Source organism: Pteropus alecto, unplaced genomic scaffold, assembly GCF_000325575.1.
Source record: "Pteropus alecto unplaced genomic scaffold, ASM32557v1 scaffold171, whole genome shotgun sequence".
Taxonomy (NCBI): domain Eukaryota; kingdom Metazoa; phylum Chordata; class Mammalia; order Chiroptera; family Pteropodidae; genus Pteropus; species Pteropus alecto.
Window position 1 is genome coordinate 269,854 of NW_006431925.1, and position 19,183 is coordinate 289,036.

At 37.7% G+C, this 19,183-nt stretch overlaps 1 protein-coding gene and 1 pseudogene across 4 annotated transcripts in view; both read right to left on the minus strand.

Annotated features, from left to right (window-relative positions):
* The window catches only part of STXBP6 (syntaxin binding protein 6), a 234,223-nt gene that overhangs the window by 108,428 nt on the left and 106,612 nt on the right, over positions 1-19,183 (minus strand). The gene's annotated exons all lie outside the window — the stretch shown is intronic.
* Positions 10,423-10,538, minus strand: LOC112475588 (annotated as a pseudogene).

Below are 19,183 nucleotides of genomic sequence, written 5' to 3' on the forward strand. Positions count from 1 at the left end.
GCCAGCACTAGATTAATTAAAATGTAAACTCTTTTCTTATTTATATAATTTCTTCTTTGCAATTTTGAGTTATGTGCCCAATCTTAATGCTGCAAACACCTACACTGCCAGGAGATGGGTACAATTAGAAAGTAATTCACAGAATTATTAAAGAGTATGAAATTCAAACTATCTTAAAAAATACTGAACAGGAGAACTTCCAAGGGGATTCCAACAAAAAGAAGTAGCTCAACGATTACGGTCACTTATTCCTTCACTGGCCAAAGGGGAATTATTCCCTCCTTGCTGAGAGGCCACAGTCCTGGGGAAGGAGGTGAGGACCGCTTAATTAAGAACAGGTCATCTCTGTACATGTCCTGGACTATACTGAAAAGAGAATGACTATAATCCCATTTAGAACCCCAGCTCATGGGTATGCTGAGGGGAAGGAAAGTCTATAAGGCAATTAGTCTTCATTGGACTTTTAAAAAATAACTTGAAAAGTGAATTGCTTTGCTGCGGTCTATAATTTCCATGTTTAACTTCGTGTTTTAAAGACATCAATTCAAAACAATGAGTGATGAAATATTTTCTGTCTTTAAAAAATTCTACTGCCTTGGTTCACATCTTACCAATCTCAAAAAAGCACCATCAAGGAAGTGGAAATGGGATAAAGAGGTCGCCAGGACAAAGGAAAATAACATTTCTTCTCCAGGGAAGGGGTTTGAGGATGCAGGTCAAGAAAAACTGCAGCCAATAGGCAGTGTGGCCCTTCCCTGTCCTCTGCTGTGCCTTGTTTTTGATGTCAACATGTCATTCTTTAGCTGCTCAGGGTTATTGAGATTTAGTGAGCCTCAAACAGATTATACATCAGCTTTCATTGTCATTTGGTAACAGACGCTAAAGCTGGTATCAGAAAATATGCCGCTGTGATGCAAAAATTGAAGTTATTTAAAATTAAGTTCTCATGGACTTTATTGTACAAGCCCCTTAATTTCTGATGGCTGAGGTCAATATTTTTCTAATTAATTGTTTGTCATTCTAGGACTATCTTCTAAGTTTTGGTTACAAGATAGATTTTAAAGTTCTGCTTGATCCTTCCCTTAGTTTTTAGTACAACAGTTTAGTACCACTTCATTATTAATAGGTATGGAACCATTTTATATACCCTCAATCGCAAGATTAAGGTGTGAAGTTTGCATCTTAACTGGATAGTCAAATGCTTGGCTTTTCATTTTGATTTTGTTTATGTGAACTTCAAAATAGTAGCTGATGCAATGACTTATTGTACTGTTCTCATTAAGTGAATGGAAGAAAAATCTATGAACTTATGGCAATTATACATCTTCAAAGATAGGCTGACTCTATTGTCTGCTCTCTTCCTAAAGAAGATATCCATCCCTTTCTTTCTTCATTTAAAAGACCAACCAGGCTGCAGCCCCGCATAGCCCTGGTATAGATTTTGCTGGTTCTGCAGATGTCTCTCTCTCTATTCTATAATCTTGTATCGGTTGTCATGAAGACTCTTTCCTTTTTTTAACTTTTGCATTTCAAATGTACATTAGAAGAATGGCCTGTGCATAGTTCCCTGATGAAGATTTGCAGTGATGGATCAAGATTTATGAGCTTGCTTTTGCAGATTTCACTATTTGCTTTTGCATTTTAGTATTTCACTAATACATTTCCAAAGGATGTAGCTCTTAGCTTAACAGTTTTTGCTCATTTTCAGAAAATTATTTCCTCAACTGTTTCAAACGTAAGTACCAGACAGCAGGACTGCTGCAAAGCAAAACATTAGTCTCTCTCAGCTTTCACCATTATTACCAGAAGTTATTTATCACAATGCTTGGGTCAACACTGTCTTTTTCAAGGAGGAGAGAAGGGAATCATGGATGAGAACAATTTGTCATGTTTCTCAGAGCTTAACAAAAGCACACAATTGAGTTTCACATCATTACTGTCTAGAGAGGTCAGACTTGGTGTCGCATTTCTGTAACAACTTGAACACAGACACAGAACAAAAATGACTATGTTGAGAGAAAAGCACAGAGGAGATGGCCTTGCAAATTCTTTCATTTCAACTATGGTTCAGAACCACACACTGATATAATTCTTTAGCTAGTGGTAGAATGAGGTTTTTAAGAGTCAAGGAGACAAGCAGATGTCAAGCAGATGGTCCACTGAGTTACCCAGAAATTACACACATGCTGTGGGGCTAGGATTCTTTCACTGCTGAAACAATGCAACAATGATTACTATTACCACTGGCATTATTACGATGACTATAATTGCTATTACTGTTATAGTTGTATTTCATCCCAAGCCAACCATTATAAGGCACTGGTCCTTACTTACCAAGAACAACACATTAGGTAAATCACGTGGACTTTTAAAAATAGTCCAGTAAGGGGAAATACGAATTTTTACTTTGCTTCATCCTTTTTCTAGCGAGGAAGCTAAGTTACAAAGATTTCTTTAAAAGTTACAGAAAATAGCATAAACTATGACATCATGGTATATTTATACGAAGTCTTCCTCTCTTTTTTTCTCCCCCTTTCCAATCAGTATGCACACCTACCCTATTCAACTAATTCTAATCCAGCTCCAAGATAAATAATCTTTATCAGGCAAAGGTAGAATAAATAAATGGATCAGTGAATCAATCAGTCAATCAATCTCTCCCTGTTTCCCTCCAAAAATTGAGAAAATGTGAACCTAAAAGAAAATGGCAATTATTACATGATCATTGATAATATAACAGATAACTGTTTTTGAATTAACTACTAGAAAGAATAGTTAGAGATACGCTCTGGTCAAAAGCGATGCCCTTTTACTGTACAACTTAGGGTAAAATCGCTCCCAAGAAATATAACCTTACAAGGTTCTTAGCCCTTGGATTTGAAGTAGATGGGAGTTTCATGATAAGGGAATCGGGTGATATCTGCCTAAATTGCTATAAAAGCTTAACTGAGCTTAAAGAAGAGTCAGACTGATCAGGTAGAGAGGTCCAACTCTTATCCCATTTCATTCTTAAATCACCTAGGCAAATCTATAACTAAAACAGCCGGTTAGACACTGTTCTTAAGGCATAAATCATGTAACACCTTTCTGAGGCATGACATGGATAATACACTAAAAGCCCTTGGATGTCGCCCTGTCATCTCCTAGAGCATATAAATCCAAGCTTTGCAACTGTATAACTAGCCATAACAAAATTTCTGCAGATTTTTCTAAGGGTGAATTCTTATTTCTTTGAGACGTTTAATCTCTACCTAACTGCAGGTGCTGAAGTGTATCTGAAATAGATTTCTTTGTTTTGCAGGATGTAGAGGGAGTACTGCCTTTCATTAAATAATTATTTTTTGATTTCCAGAAAATTTAGAAAGGATTCAGGGTCAGGATTAGAATGCTTCCAAAGTTTACCAGCTCCTGAATTCCCCCTAGAATCTGTGATCCCTAGGGATCTTACCTCTCAAAACAGCATTAGCACCCGTGACGGAATGTTAAAAATGCAGACTGTCAGGCTCCACCTTGACATAATGAATTATAACCTGTATTTTACAAAGATCCCCAGGAGATGTGTATACACATTCAAGTTTGAGAAGCACAGCTTAAGGAAACCAGAGAAGAAGGAAGAAAATGCAGATGGGCCCCTGGTGAACTTGATAATTTCCAGGGGGTAAGGAGTTGAGCAACTCTAAATTAGCAGGCAAAGGTAAAACTAACATCCTTTTTCAAAATTCTTCCTAATCATCAATTCATCTAATGCTTCTGTAGAAAAAAATCCAATACTATCAGGAATAAAACAAAAACTAGAGGAAAAGGTGAAAGGATGAGGTTGTTAAAAGTACATTTGATTTCCTGTATTTTTCACTTTTTATAAAGTATTGGCAACTTGTATGGGAATAGAAAGCTCATTACACATTCTTCATTAAAGAAGACTATAAGAAAAGGCTGTCATCAGCACAGTAAGCCTTCTCCAAGCACCACAGAATCTTAAACACCCAAATATAATCTACAGGGATTAATATTTTCAGTTAAAATGTAGTTGCATCTAAATCCTAGAAAAAATTGGATATCTACATGCAAAAGAATGTTGACTATCTACCCCATACTATATACAAACATTAACTCAAAATGGATCATAGAGTTAAATAAAGGAAGTAAAACTGGGGCCCACTATTTGGTGATGGAAGGAAATTTAACTTTGGGTGGTGAACACACAATGCAATATATACATTACGTGTTGTTGAATTGTACACTTGAAACTTATTTAATTATTAACCAATGTCACTCCAATAATTTTGATTAAAAAAAAATCTAGGTATACATCTTTGTGACTTTGGGTTAGGCAATAATTTCTTAGACTTGACACTAAAAGTTTGAGATAAAAGGAAAAATAAATAGATTGATCTTCATCAAAACTAAAAACCTTTGTGCTGAAAAGAACATCAATAAAGTAATAAGACAACATACAGAATAGGAGAAAATATCTGCTAACCATGTATCTAATAAGAGACTTGTATCCAGAAAATATAAAGAACAACTAAACAATAAAAAGACAACCCGATTCTAAAAATGGAAAAGATCTGAATAGATATTTCTACAAAAAAATCTCTCTCTGTCTCTCTCTCAGTCTCTCTCTCTCTCTCTCTCTCTCTCTCTATATATATATATATATATATATATAGTCAATACACACACGAAAAGATGCTCAACATTATTAGTCATCAGGAAAACACAAATTAAAACCACATGAGATATCATTTGATATCCACCAGCATAACTAAAATCAAAAGGCCAGATAATAACAAGTGTTAGTAAAGATACAGAAAAACGAAAACATTGACTGATGGGAATGAAAAGTGGTGCAGACACTTTGGTAAATCCTCTGGCAGTTACTTGAAATGTTATACATTCAGTTACCATATGACCCAGCAATTCTACTCATAGGTAGATACTCAAGAAAAATGAAGACATATGTCCACACAAATACTTGTATCCAAATGTTCATAGCAGCATTAGTCATAAAAGCCCCAAAGTAGAAACAACCCTGTATTAGACTACCAGTGGCTTCCTCACACCATGAATACCCCATACTTCTGGCTCCTTTGACAATGACTATAGGTTTGTATTGACATAATTTAAACAAAACCATCAGGTTTTATTTCTTTGATGTCGTATCCCTACTTAACTTTTTCCCCACGAATGGCTTTACTGATATATGTTATGTACCACAAAGTTTATCTATTTAGAGTGTATAGTATTTTGGTATATTCAATTTATAAGTTTTCTATTGCTGTTGCAACAAATTACCACAAACTTAATGTCTTAACACAAACGTATTATATTATAGTCTCTAGGTCTCACTAATTTCTTGAAGCACATGGGGAGAATCTGTTTCCTCGCTTTTTCCAGCCGTTAGCATCCACCCACATTCCTTGACTTCTCTATCTTGAATGCAAGCAATGTTGCCTCTCTTTGATACTTCTTCTAAAGTCACACCTCCCTCTGACAAAAGACATGAGTCCACTTTTAAGGATTCATGTGATTAGATTAGGCCCGCCAGATAACCCAGGATAACCTCATCATCTCAAAAGGTCCTTAACCTTAACCACATCTGCAAAGTCCCTTTTGCCAGGTAAAGTAACATACTCACTGGTCAGGGGATTAGGATATGGACATCCTAATGTTACTCTGCCACCAACTCAAATGTCCATCAGTTGATGAATGGATGTGGCATGCCATATGATGGAATATTATTTGGCAATAAGAAAGAATGAAGTCCTGATATATACTACAAATTCAGTGAACTTTTAAAAACATTATACTAAGTGAAAGAAGCCAGTCACAAAAGACTGTTTGATTCCATTTAAATGAAATGTCCAAAATAGGTAAACACTCAGAGCCAAAAAGTTGCCAGGAGATGGGAAGACAGGAAGGGGTGTTGGTGGTTAGTAGCAGTGAGGAATATCTGTTAATAGGTATGATTTTTTTGGGAGAAGGGGTGTGATGAAAAAGACAGTGGTGAAGTAGATAGTAGTTATGTTTGCATAAATCTGTGAATATACCAAAAGACTAAATTATACACTCTAAATAGGTGACCTCTATGGTATATAACATATATCAATAAAGCCATTCTTAGAGGGGAAAAAAAGTTAAGTAGGGATAAGGCAACAAAGAAACAACTCCTGAAGGTTTTATTTAAATTATGTCAACAAAATATTACAGTCATTGTCAAAGGAGCCAGAATTATGGGGTGTTCATGGTATGAGGAAGCCACAGATAGTCCTAAGACTCATGAACACATTTAATTTTTTAAAATGGGGTGATTATTTCTTTAAAAAAAAATTAACTGTAGGCATGGATATCTAACCAGGGGCAAATCTTGTTTAGTTGGTGAAATGGAACAAAGGGGAAAAGTTTCATTGAATAAAATACTTTAGAATTGGTAGTCTGTCAAATTGCCGAAGAGTAAGGATTTATCTATCAGCACAAATGCTTTATTATAACACGAGACTGAACTAAGCAGCCTGGTACCTTCTTCTCCCCTGTTGCAGCAGTTCACATGTAGTTGGTACATTCTAACCCTAGAGCATAACTGACTGCTGACAGATGAACTGTGGGAAAGCAAAATCATAACACCCGATGTTTGAGTTGTATTGGCAAATATTTGGTCAAAATATAAGGTTTCAATTTCATTCTAAACTAAGAGTATGAAAGAAAACTTTTCCCCGACTGCACTATTAAATAATGTTTCCCGACTTCAAAGCTGTTGGCTCAAGCTCCTGCATGGGAAGGAAAGCAGGTGCTGTGAATCAGAGTGTGCCCTCAAGATTAAAAAATCCTGCTGATGTCATGACAGGGGCTCTGTCACACACCCTTGCCTGACTTCCTCCTTCCCAGGGCATGCTGAACTCAGGGTGAGGTGCATCAGAGCTGCCCAAGTTGTCTGCCTTCTGCTTATACAACAAGCAGAACTCGGCATCCAGCACACTCAGAAGTCAAGTACTTTCAGGATAATTTCTGCCTCAGATGCTTAAAATAACCTCACTTTCAAATCTCATCGTGACATGGGTACACGATATAGTAAATAGTGGCTCATATTAAAGAGAAAAAAGAAAGGTTTCTAGGAAAGGAAAAATTACCCTGTGACAAATACGCTGGCAGAAATGTGATGTTTTGTTTCCTAATCTCACAAAAACATTTTGGATGCTTTAATAACTAATGAATAAAATGGAAAACAAGACAAAAATTTTTTTAAGTTATTTTAGGGTACATCAACTTTTTTAGAGAAGAATTATTTCTCTTCAAAAAGATTCAACAGGAATTTTAAAAACCAAATTGCTCTCAAGTCACTTAGTACTTCAGATTAAATTGTTCCTATTTGAGAACTAGGAGTGATTTTGTCCAATCTAAAATGATTTAAATAGACCTGTGAATACACTTCACACCTGTGTCTCTGCCTCATACCTTTAATTTTCTTTGTGTAAAATAGCAATTTATTTAATTAAATAAATGTATACTTGTTAGCGGAAATAGTAGTGAGAGAAGGTGAGTGGAGTGCGAGTCCCTGTGTGCACGTGTACTTATGCAAGGATGGGCTGGGCGGGTGATAGTGAGGTTATTTTCTTATAAATCTTTACTTGCTTAAATGCCCAAGAACCGAAATTTTGAATGTGTGTAATAAAGAGAAAAATAGCTACTCAGATGACAGGACCTAAGGGAGACAAGTTAGGTCAAATGGAATATTACGGAAGTTTCATTTGTGTCTTACTGAGGAATATAAAGTAAGAGAGAAACACTCAAAAAATTTAGCTTTCCAGAGATTTTGATATCCAGAAATTGTAAAGTTTCACTGTGATTCCTATGTACAGACTTTGGTCTTCCCAATTTAAGAGAAAAGAACATCAAATAGCAACTAGGTATCAAAAAGCCCTAGAGACCAATCTTGAAACTTAACAGTATACTTGCTCATGGTACTAGGAAAGAAAAGAATTAGGTATTCAATACCCAAAGCTTGGAGGAAGGTATATAAATGTCTTGTGTTTGTATACGAAATTATTTTTTAAAGGGGGTGTGTTAAATGTGGGCCATTTTTTTAAATAAGACTATCACAATTCAATTTTAATGGTTTCATTTTAATAGTTTTAACACATTTCCACATGGAAACAACCTAAGTGTCCTTTGACGGATGATTGGTACATATAGTGGAGTAGTGCAGTGGATTACTACTCAGCCATAAAAAAGATAAAATATTGTCACTTATGACAACATGGTTGGACCTTGATAGTATCGTGCTAGGTGAAATAAGTAAGACGGAAAAGGACAAGAACATATGATTTCACTCATATGTGGGATATAAAACAAAAAACAACAAACCACCCAACCATCCAACCAACCAAACTCACTCATAGGTGCAGACAACAGAATGGTGGTTATCAGAGGGGAAGTGGGGTGATGGGGGAATCAGAAGGGTAAAGGAGGTCAAATAGCTGGTGAAGGAAAGAGTCTAGACTGGATGGTGAGCACATGATGGACCTGCAGATGTGGTATTATAAAGTCGTACACCTGAAATTTATATAATGTTATTAACCAATATTACCCCAATAAATTTAATTAAAAATATAATAAAATAAAAACATTTGCTCATTAAAATCCTTGACTATATTTAATGTTTGATCACTACTACTCAACATTTTCTCTTTATGTTTCCAAAAAGATGAAGTGATTCTTCAGCAGTTGTGCTATGTACTTCCTTGTTGGTAATTATTTAACTATCCTTTTCATAGTTTGATAAAAATGAAACTCAAGTCTGTTAAGTGCTATTTCTAGCTATTCTCCTTTTTTCCCTCATTTTTAGTAAAACACTTGCCATACGTGATCGTTAAAATGTTATGTGTCAACTTGACTGGGCTAAGGGAAGTTCTGAGATGAAAGCTGATAAAATATTTCTAGGTGTGTCTGTGAGGGTGTCTTGGGAGGAGATTAGTGTCTGAAACAGTGGACTGAGAAATGAAGATGAGCCTTCTGAGTGGACATCATCCAATGCACTGAGGGTCTGAATAGAGCAGAAAGGTGGAGGAAGGTCAGGCTCAAGCTCTGCTGAGCTGGGACACCCATCTTCTCCTGCCCCTGGACATCAGTGCTCCTAGTTCTTGGACCTTTGGATTCGAACTAGGTTTTACAACACTGGCTCCCCTGGTTCTTTGGGTTTGGACAGGAGCTGCACCACCAGCTTTCCTGGGCCTCCAGCTTGTGGTGGGCAGATAGTGGGACTTCTTAGATCCATAATCATGTGAACCAATCCCTCATAATATGTCATTTTCTATCTATATATATCCTATTGGTTCTGTTTCTCTAGAGAACGCTGTTTAATAAATAAGAACCATGTATCTTATTTGAATTGGAAAAAGTCTGTTAACCATCAGAATTTTCTCTATCCCAGTGGAGTCACACAGCTCCTGGGGGACCTCAATGAGCCTCGTCTCTGTCTTCTTCACCTGCCAATCCCCAACACCTCACTTGACATCAGATCCTTCAAGCCCCAACCACCTCACAGGCTCTCAACTTCAGTATCAACTATCCTAGGACATTTAACTTTTTATATTATGAAAGGTTTGCCAAGCGACTTTTGTATGTAACTAGAGACTGTTTTTTCCCATAACTTGTGGTCTGTTTCACTTATTTCTGGGAATCGGGAAAATGAACCCAGTTGTGGGTGTAGTGGCATATACCATGACCACCAGAGGCGAGAAAAACATGGGATTTAGAAGTCCTGCCTGTGGGATGTATTGCTGAGGGTGCAACAGACTCAAGGCCCCAGAGGCAAGGGGGCTTTGAAGTCAGTTTCAAGGGGGCTATGCCTTTTAGTCACTGCCATTTAGCAGGCAAGTTGTATAATCTTTTTAAGCCGCATTTTTTCCTATTTGTAAAATGAAAATAACACCACTTACCTCACAGGGGTGTGGTAAGGATTAGAAGATATATTTGTAAAGTACTTCATTAACACAATGCTGAACTTACAAGATCTCAGTGAAAGGTAACAATTACTACTGTTCTCATTCCAATGAACAAGGCCAACCTGGTGTGAGTTTCCATCAGGAATCTATCTGATGGCCCTCTGACAGTTTAATAAGGAGCTTAGAATGTGATCTCCATGAAGGAATTTATAGTTGTCCTAAGAAATGTAATTTCACTAAAATATTCCAATATTTGCAAACACATACCAAAAAGCATTAGCTTAACTCAATCTATACAATATCCTTTCTTTCCAGATATCGAATGGTGTTTTAATAGTAAGTTCTTTTTCTGTTTGTTTAAATACAATTTTATTATTGTAAGAGGGTAGGTGTCTAAACCAATTCAAGGCGTAAAATCAACTGGTATTGAAATAACAAGAGCTTGTTACTCTATTTTATTTTTATTTTTTATTATTATTTATGCCTACAGCACTTGGTCTTCCTACGTGGTCTCCCATCCAAGTACTAACCAAGACCAACCCTGCTTAGCTTTCGAGATCAGACATCGGGCTTGTTCAGGGTGGCATGGCTGTAGACCATGGACTGTAGCTCCACTGGGGCACAAACTCAGCACCTTCTGCTTGTAAAGCAGATGTGCTAACCGCTACACTATGGAACCACATCCTGTTACTCCTTTTTAATAGCAGCTGAAGGCCCATCCCAGTAACTCCAGAACAAAGATCCACACTACACAGGCACATGCACAGTCCCCAGCAGCTCAGGTACATCAGGCAGCAAATTACAGTCATTTTCTCATAGGAAGGAAATCACTCCCAGCTGCCTATTTTAGCCTATTTTATTGACTACTGTCCTTCCTACTATATTTTTAAATAAGAACGACTTAAAAGCCCCAACCCTTCTTTTCATATCTCAGCTTTTTAAAGTTGGTCTCTACTTCCCTTCCTTTCTATCAGTGGGTCTCTATGCACCTTTCTGCTGCCCCTCCACTATCATACTTACTTGGTAAGACACCCAGAGGATTCCTACCTTCCTCAACCCTCACCCCTCTTTTTCAGAATACTGTGCATATTATTCCAAGCCTTGCCAAGATTCCTTTCATTGTTCAGTAATTTACCTGGGTCTTCTTTTTTACAACTGGATTTCTTAGGTTTCTTCCTTTATTCTGTCAGCAGCCATCTCTCCAGGATGAGTCACACACCCCCACCCCCCGTCAGCCTTCTATTAGATCCTCTGTCTCTTATTCACCTCTTTCTATCTTCTCCCCTTAGCTCCTCTCCCTCACTCTTCACTCTCCAGCAAACCCTTGAGGAGGCTCAGAGGACTAAGTAGCCTCTCCAAGGCCACGTGGTCAGTATGCGGGGGCCGGGAGCAGGCACTACAGTGTTTTGATTCCTAGTCGAATGTGTTCTCAGGGCATATAGATGTAAAATAAAGAATGAGTCAGGTGAAAAGATGCATTTTTCTGGTGTCCAGGCTGCTGCTGGAAAGGGCAGCATTCCTGTGTACTTACAGGAATCAGAGGCTGTAGGAAAGGATTCATTCTTACAAGAATTTTGAAAACAAGCAGAATTTAAGTTATAAGATTTAGTAAGGGAATAGTCAATATACCCAGAGAGATAAGAAGAAGGGGAAAGAGATTATCTTTATAGAGATGATAGCCTGGCTGTGGCAGGAGGAAGCTCGGCCTTTGCCTATGTATTTTAAAGAAAGAAGAAATGATGGCCTTAATAGCTCTGATAGATGAGACGGCAGCAGCAATGTTGAGAGCACATTTGACTAATAAATAAATACTTTAGATAGAGAAGTAGGTTCTGGCCATTAATTAATTTAAATGAAAGAATGGCATGTGTAGTCAATGACGGACTTATTTATGGCACAGATTTGAGGCACTTTGGATTTAGTATTCTAACCTTTAATTTACATCTCTTAGTTAAGTATTCCTTTCTTTTGACTATATTTTAATATGAAATATTTCTGACATTCAAAAAAGGATAGTGAAGAATAAATACTCAAAGATCCATAACCCCAGTATAATAACCCATTGCAAGCACCACTGGTGTCTTCACGTACCCATTCCTGATCACATTTCTTCTGTCTCCAGCAAAAGTGACCTAAAATCCGAATTCGATGTGAATAATGCCCATTCATATCATTATACTTACATACATTACTAATCCTAGAAAACATGTAACATTTTTATGTTTGTAAACTTTATATAAGCACAGGACATATTTCCTACTGCAACTAGCTATTTCTGCTCGACATTATGCAACATTATGTTTGTGAAACTGATACATGTTGGTTCGTGCAGCTTTAGTTATTGTCATTGCTGTATTTAGCAGTGTTCCATTTTATCAAAATAGCACACCTTATTCACCCATTTTCCTATTTATAGATAGTTATGTTCAATTTTCAATATTACAAGCAATGCTGTCCTGAAAATTCTTTTCCATGTTTCCTTATGAACACGTCGGTTTCTCTAGGACTTAACTGGTAACTGAGCTGTCTAAACACATCTTATGCTGTAGAAGCAGCTGCCAAATAGTCCTCAAAGTGGTGACACTGATTTATATTTCCACTCATGATGTATTAAAGCTCCATTGCTGTGCATCTTCACCAAAAACTGTATTACCAGATGTCGAAATCTTTTTCCAATCTTATGATTGTGAAATGACATTTCATTTTAATTTACATTGTCCTGATTATTAGTAAGGCTGAGCATCTTTCATATTTATTGGTCATTTGCATGTCCTCTATGAACTGCCTGCCCTTAGCCATTGACCACTTTCTACTGGGGTGTTCTTATTGATTTGTAGAAATTCTTCGTATAGTCTAACCTTTTGTCAGTTACACAAAATAGCAAATATCTTTTTTTTGAATGTGAGTATCTTTGCACATTGTTGATGGTGCTTTTAGTGTACAGAAGATTTTCATGTTGATGTAGTCAAATTAACAATCTATTCCTTTATGATTAGTCCTTCGTACAGGTCTTTAAGAAATCCTTCTTTACTCTGAGAAAGTAAGAACAGAGTCCTACATATTTTACAACAAAAGCTTTAAGGCTTTGCTTTTGACATTTAGATCTTTAATCCACTTAACATTGATTTTTGTATTTGGTGGGAGATAGAGGTCCCTTTTCTTCTCATTGTAAATAATTGAATGTCATGGTACCTATTACTAAACAGTCAACCCATCCTTGCCCCACTGACCTGCAATGCCACTTGTCAAATATCAAGTTTCCATCTACGTGTGGGCCATAGATTTATTTTCTCTCTTCACTTTGCTGCATTAGCAATCTGTGTTTTTGTGAAAATGGCCCAGAAAAGTTCTTATTCGAAGATAAACAGAGATCAAAACTGTACTGAAACGGAGATGCTAAGTGTTGATGGGCACTCACAATGGGCTAAGTGACTCATTTGTAACCCAGCAATGCAATTATTCCTCGAAAACATTACAAATTACTACACGGCCTTTGAATTCATTTAGAAATAGATAAAAATCTCAAACTCCAAGGGAGTAGTTAGAAAAAATATGTGTGGCAATGATCATGATCTACTTGTAGTTCTTATTCATTAAATCTGTGCCTTATTTAGTGTTTCTATATTCTCACTAGCCATCTCTTTATCTTTCTATTTTTTCAAATAATTCAGTAAGATAAGCATGTGTTTACCTCCTATTATATACACTGTCGTGCTGGTGTTAAGGGATGTCCAGATGATTAAGCCACTGTCCCTGGGTAGTTGGGGGCACTCACACTTAGTGGGGACACAGACAGGGTGATAGGTGAGTATAATATGTCAGATTGCAATGAGTGACAAGCTAGAGGTATACACTTACAGGAGGAAACAATTAATTCTGCAAAGGGGGAGAGTTCAGGAAATTATCACAAGGAAGTGATACCTACTGAACTTCTTTGTCTTCTCAAATTTCTCCAGAAAACTTATAGCTAAGAATAAGCTACTATAGATAGGGAAATAAGACACCATGGTACCAAAACACTCTTCTACCCATACAATTAGGAGTTTTCAGTATAGCTCATCATTTACGGTATTGTGCTCAATTTGATAAACTATTCATAGTCACAAATGCACTCCACCTTCGTAATATGTGACATGCAAAAGACATGAAATTACATAGGAGTGAGACTTGACCTGAAAGGTGAATTCACAATAGAGCTTCATTAAACGGTAAATTCCCCTAAATGTATTTTCATTTAGTTTTTCATAAAATAATTTTTGTGGTTTAGACATCAACCTTTTGAGTCCTTCTGCTCACTACAAGATGCACCTAAATGAAGACGACGGTCCTTGCTCAGGTGTCAGCATCACACCAAGTGCACTGTGACCAGCTGAACACAAAGGTACTAGATGCCTCGAAGATCAGAACATATCCTGCCATTACTAGTTTAGTTAAACGAGACTAATGATATCCTAGGCACAAGCAATTACGAAGGCAAAACAACTAAAGTTAACGATGGCCAGAAAACAAACTGTAAGGTAACGTTCCAGCTACTCAGGTATTCATCTCCATAAATGTAAAACTGTAATAGCCATGGGAGGAGGGGAGCCCCTGGTTCAGTCCCGGGAGCTCACCTGTCCTAGAGGAAACACCGAGGAGAGGGGCTTCGCCATTTTTCCACAGCTGGACCCTTCTCAACTCCATAGGATTTCTGAGTCATTTCTCAGAAACCAGCAACTCCACTCTTAAAGATTAACAAGAGGATATACAAGGACCAAGCAAAACTGTAGTAATTCCTAATTAATTGACTTTAGAAGTACTGAATAAGTTGGTACACAGGTGTTTAAAGTATTTTATAATCTGCAAATAGCCCCAGAAATATATTATAATTTGTCCCTCCCCTACATTAAAGAGTGAAAGGGAAAAGAATCCAACTAAAAGACGACTTTCTGATTTATTCGGAAGTTACAATACAAAGACAGCAAGCAGCATTCCACCTTCTCCTTCCACCTTAGTCCTGCCAGAAGCCCCCTATAATGTATTACCTAGAAAATGGGTAAGGGACCAGTGTTTCTGAATGGCTTAGACATAAAGTTGGAACGGTACTGCTGTAATGAAAATATTTATGTAGGGACGGCTCTGACATATTCTCAAATATTTCTCCTCTGCTGCCTGCCTAGTTTGATTTAATTTTGGCAAAGGGATGTTATTATTGTTTTTTCTTTCTACTTCGCTGTATAAACAAACAAGCAAGCATTTATTTGATTTCCCACCAGTCTAGCAAAGTCCTGGGGGTGGGCGGGAAGGGGGTGGGGGGTTAGATTCTTGCTAAAGAGAGAACACAATGGGAATCATGAGTAGGTGGTGGAAATTAGGACAAGAAGTGTGGGACTAATGGGAGATTAAACACACCTTCTGGAATTGCTTCTGTGGACGGTGCTGGATTTGCAACACTGCTCTGACTAGTCAGATGGATACATTTTCTACCAGGTAGAAATGCCATGGGGTTATTCTATCACAGAGTCTTTTATATTGGGCAAGCAACAGTTATTGCTAGGCAAGTTAAAGAGTTGAGATTTCACAAATTTCACTTCCTGTGATTACTGAGAAAAACACACAGGCTAAGCAATTCCATTAGTACATTGCTAACACTTTGTCGTGCTTGCTGAGATTTTTAGCTATAGCTGCAGAGTAATTTTGTAAATAAATGATAAATTATGGTTTTAAAAAATGTGTCCAATGCAGAGGTTAGTCATTTGTCAATTAGGAGAGGATGCATACTGGTTAAGAACACAGACTGTGACGACTGTGAAGCCAGGCTGCTCTGTTCACGTTCCAGCTCTATGCTAATTAGCTGCATCAACGTGGGCAAGTTACTTCACCTTTTTATGCCTGATTCCTCACCTATAAAAAGGTGGGTGATAATCTGAACTATGTCATAGGAGTGTTGTTATGATCAAATGAGTTAATACACATGCAGCACTCAGAATATTACCAGGACCAGAGTGAGTGAGGACTCTGTGTTAGTCCCTGTGCTATTTCTTTTCTTAAATAAAGTTTCCAATTGCTGCTAGCCAAGGTGGGCTCCCTAATTAAAAAATAATGGGGTGAAATTCAGACTTTTTAGTGGACAAGAACAAGTAAAAGCTTGAGTGTAGAATACAAAAATTGAAAGTCAGAGGTGTAAGAAAACCAGAATGGATGGTATTCTAGTGTTCTTCTCTTGCTGTATGACATTCAGGCATTGCATGAAGAATTAGACACTTGTGACTCATTATTAACGAAGAACGTTTACGGATGTCAGGACTGATGTGTTGTGAGGGATGGAGGCCTCCTCATGGGTTTCCGCACTCCCACACCCGGCCCTGTTCCCTGGTGGGTCTTTCCGCACCCACCCTCCTGGCTAACAATCCACCTTCCCTCAAATGTTAATCTTTGGTTCTCAGTGGCTGAGGCTGTTTCCTCCTTGGCCTCTGGGCTGTGTTGACATCCTTCTGAAAGAGTCGAGTGGAACAAGCAAGATTATTTTTCATGTTATCTATAATTGCCAAAGGCAGAGCGTATTATGCTCAAAATCCTTTAAAATCCTGGGAGTAATATCACTCAAATCTTGATTGGCTGAGAAAGTTTTTATAACTATCGTACTTTGCAATAAACTTTTCTCTAAAGACATCTTCAAAGAGCAGTTTATTTTCCAAATCACTTTTGACGTCATTTTCTCTGCTTTTGCACTGCGATAGACCTGTAGTCTTCCTCTTGTCCAAGGGATGGACTGCAGTAGCCTCCCCTCAGGTGACATTAGCAGAAATGTCAACCAGATATGTTTGGGGATGATTTTTCCTTATAATGCCCCTCCTTGCAGTGGGTTGTGTTAACTTTTAAAATGAAATATTCCCAAATCTTTATATTTGTGATTTTAATAAAAAGTTCTTTTTGTCTAGTCCTGGAGAGCATATCATCAGTCAGGGATTTAATCCTCATTCATCTTAGTTTATTCCGCTGACAGCCTTTGAATTACTATCGGATGTTGTTACACCTCTGCACACAGAGACAACTGAATGGAGGGAGGGGTGAGGGGAGAGTAGAAAATTAAAACATAGAAGTGCCCTGAGATGCCCTGCAAAATAGTCCTCTGGAATTTAGAATAATCAATTCCTAATTGTATTGATTTGTCAGCACCCTACAGACTTTCCTTAGGAAAGCAGGTCGAATCTCCACAAATGTGCATCATTAACAAGTGGAAAATTCCAAACTTTGTACAATTATATAAGGGGGCAAGATAGTTCAGGCTCTGGCACTACAATGGAAAGAAGTAGAAAGTGGGGAGAGAATATTCTAGAACATAGAGAGATTCTAGTTTACCCTTCATTAACCTTGCCCTGTCAATGTTTCTGAACAAACCGGGCATCCTTAGGGTTTATTTTTTTTTTCCCTCCAATTTTTGTTTTTATTCTCATCACAGCCATATGCTAAGTTGTTCATTTACAATTTTAATAGTGTGTCTAGCTCACAAACTCATTTCTTTCACTACTAGCTTATTGGTCTATTAATAACTGCACACTGTAAAAACAAATTAGGATTAGATAGCCCACCCAACTTTTGACACCACTTTCCAGATCTTTAGCAATCACTTCGGATACTGATAAACCTATATATAGAAATAAGAAACACATAGCTGAAAAAATCTGGTATCTTGGTGATTAAAGCAAAGACATGCAATCAGCAGCTCAGAGCTGCCAAGTCAGCCTTGCCATTGTTATATCTGATCATTATTTTGATTTATTCATTCCAAACGTACTTGAGACCATGCATCCCCAGATATTTAAACATTTCTAATATTCTGGTATGTGGGTATTAAGAAGAAAATACAGTTTTTAGCGTTCATTATATTTACTGAAAATTAAAAGCACTTCAATTGTCAATCCAAGCAGTTCCTTTGGGTTGGAAATTTCCATTAAAACCCAATGCAGGCACTAGATTTAAAAGAAATACCGTGACATTCCACAAAGCCAGCCGATGACCGAAGATATCAGGTAGATACTCAGCAGAACAACTAAGGGAAACACACCCTGCAGGTTTTCAAACCTCACACTGAAACACAGTCTAAAAGAAGAATAGTCTCAGAAAGAGAGAGTGAATGCAGGTTTCCAAAAATATCTATTCTTCACAAGCTTGCTCTTCAACCAATCCCAAGCACGGACTAGTTATCTGAATAAAATCTCTAAGTTTGTGGGAAATTATTCTCTTGGGAAAGTTATAGATATTCCAGAAAAAAGATGTTTCAAACTCAAAGAATTCTCAGAAGGCTTTCAATCTTCCAATTCCATGGCCACAATTAACACTGCGACAATTAACAAGCATCCTCCATTCCACCTCCCCACGTGCCTACATGGAGCTAGGGCCGTTCCCCCCCTAAATCTCTGGGAGAAAGACTGGCTTTCTGAATGTCTTCGTATGCTTATGACTACACGTGGTCCAAAGCATGCCCTTTCTGGCACAGCGAACTATCCAGTCCTTTACTAGAGACTGCAGAGAGTTAAAGTAGTAGCTTGCAGCTCTGAAAAGCAATCGTGCCCATGTTGGCAGTTTCAGGAAATTTTACTGTTGAACTTCCAAATAAGCTAATAAACATATGTCTGGTTTCCCATTTAAATTTCCAGTACTGGAAGAAAACACAGCACAAGCAGAATTTCCTTAAATTAGATATTTATATCAGTGACAAAATTTTACAGGCTGTACCAGCTTTAAAAGGCTTAAGTGGAGAAATAACGCTCTACAGAGGATGGGCAAGCGACCTCTACTTCACCCTGGGCAGTGTCCAATGAACCGGAATAACTACTCTCAGGAAAACATGTGCCATTTAACTTCCTGCTTCTTCCTCCTCTCTGAGCCCAGCCCTTTGTAAGGTGTCATCTGGCAGAAATGGGAGCAGTTCATACCAAACTGGCTTCTAGTGAATCTAGCAAACATGTAGACTTATATTCACAAAGCAGCCCTTCATTACTACCCCAAAAGAACATGGCTGTGCCTTCTAGGTGCACAGCAGAAACTTTTACAAGCACTTTAACTTAGAAATATTCCATAGGTCATAGGTACAGAAATATTGTTAGATTTCTTCAAGACCTGCTACACTTCCATCAGCACAGAACTAATCCACTTTTGGAACCAAATCTACTTTAAGCTGTGACCTATTCCTCAGATGGCTAATCATACCAGTTCTGGTGGAGTCGGCCCATGACAAATCACACAGAGATAACACTGTC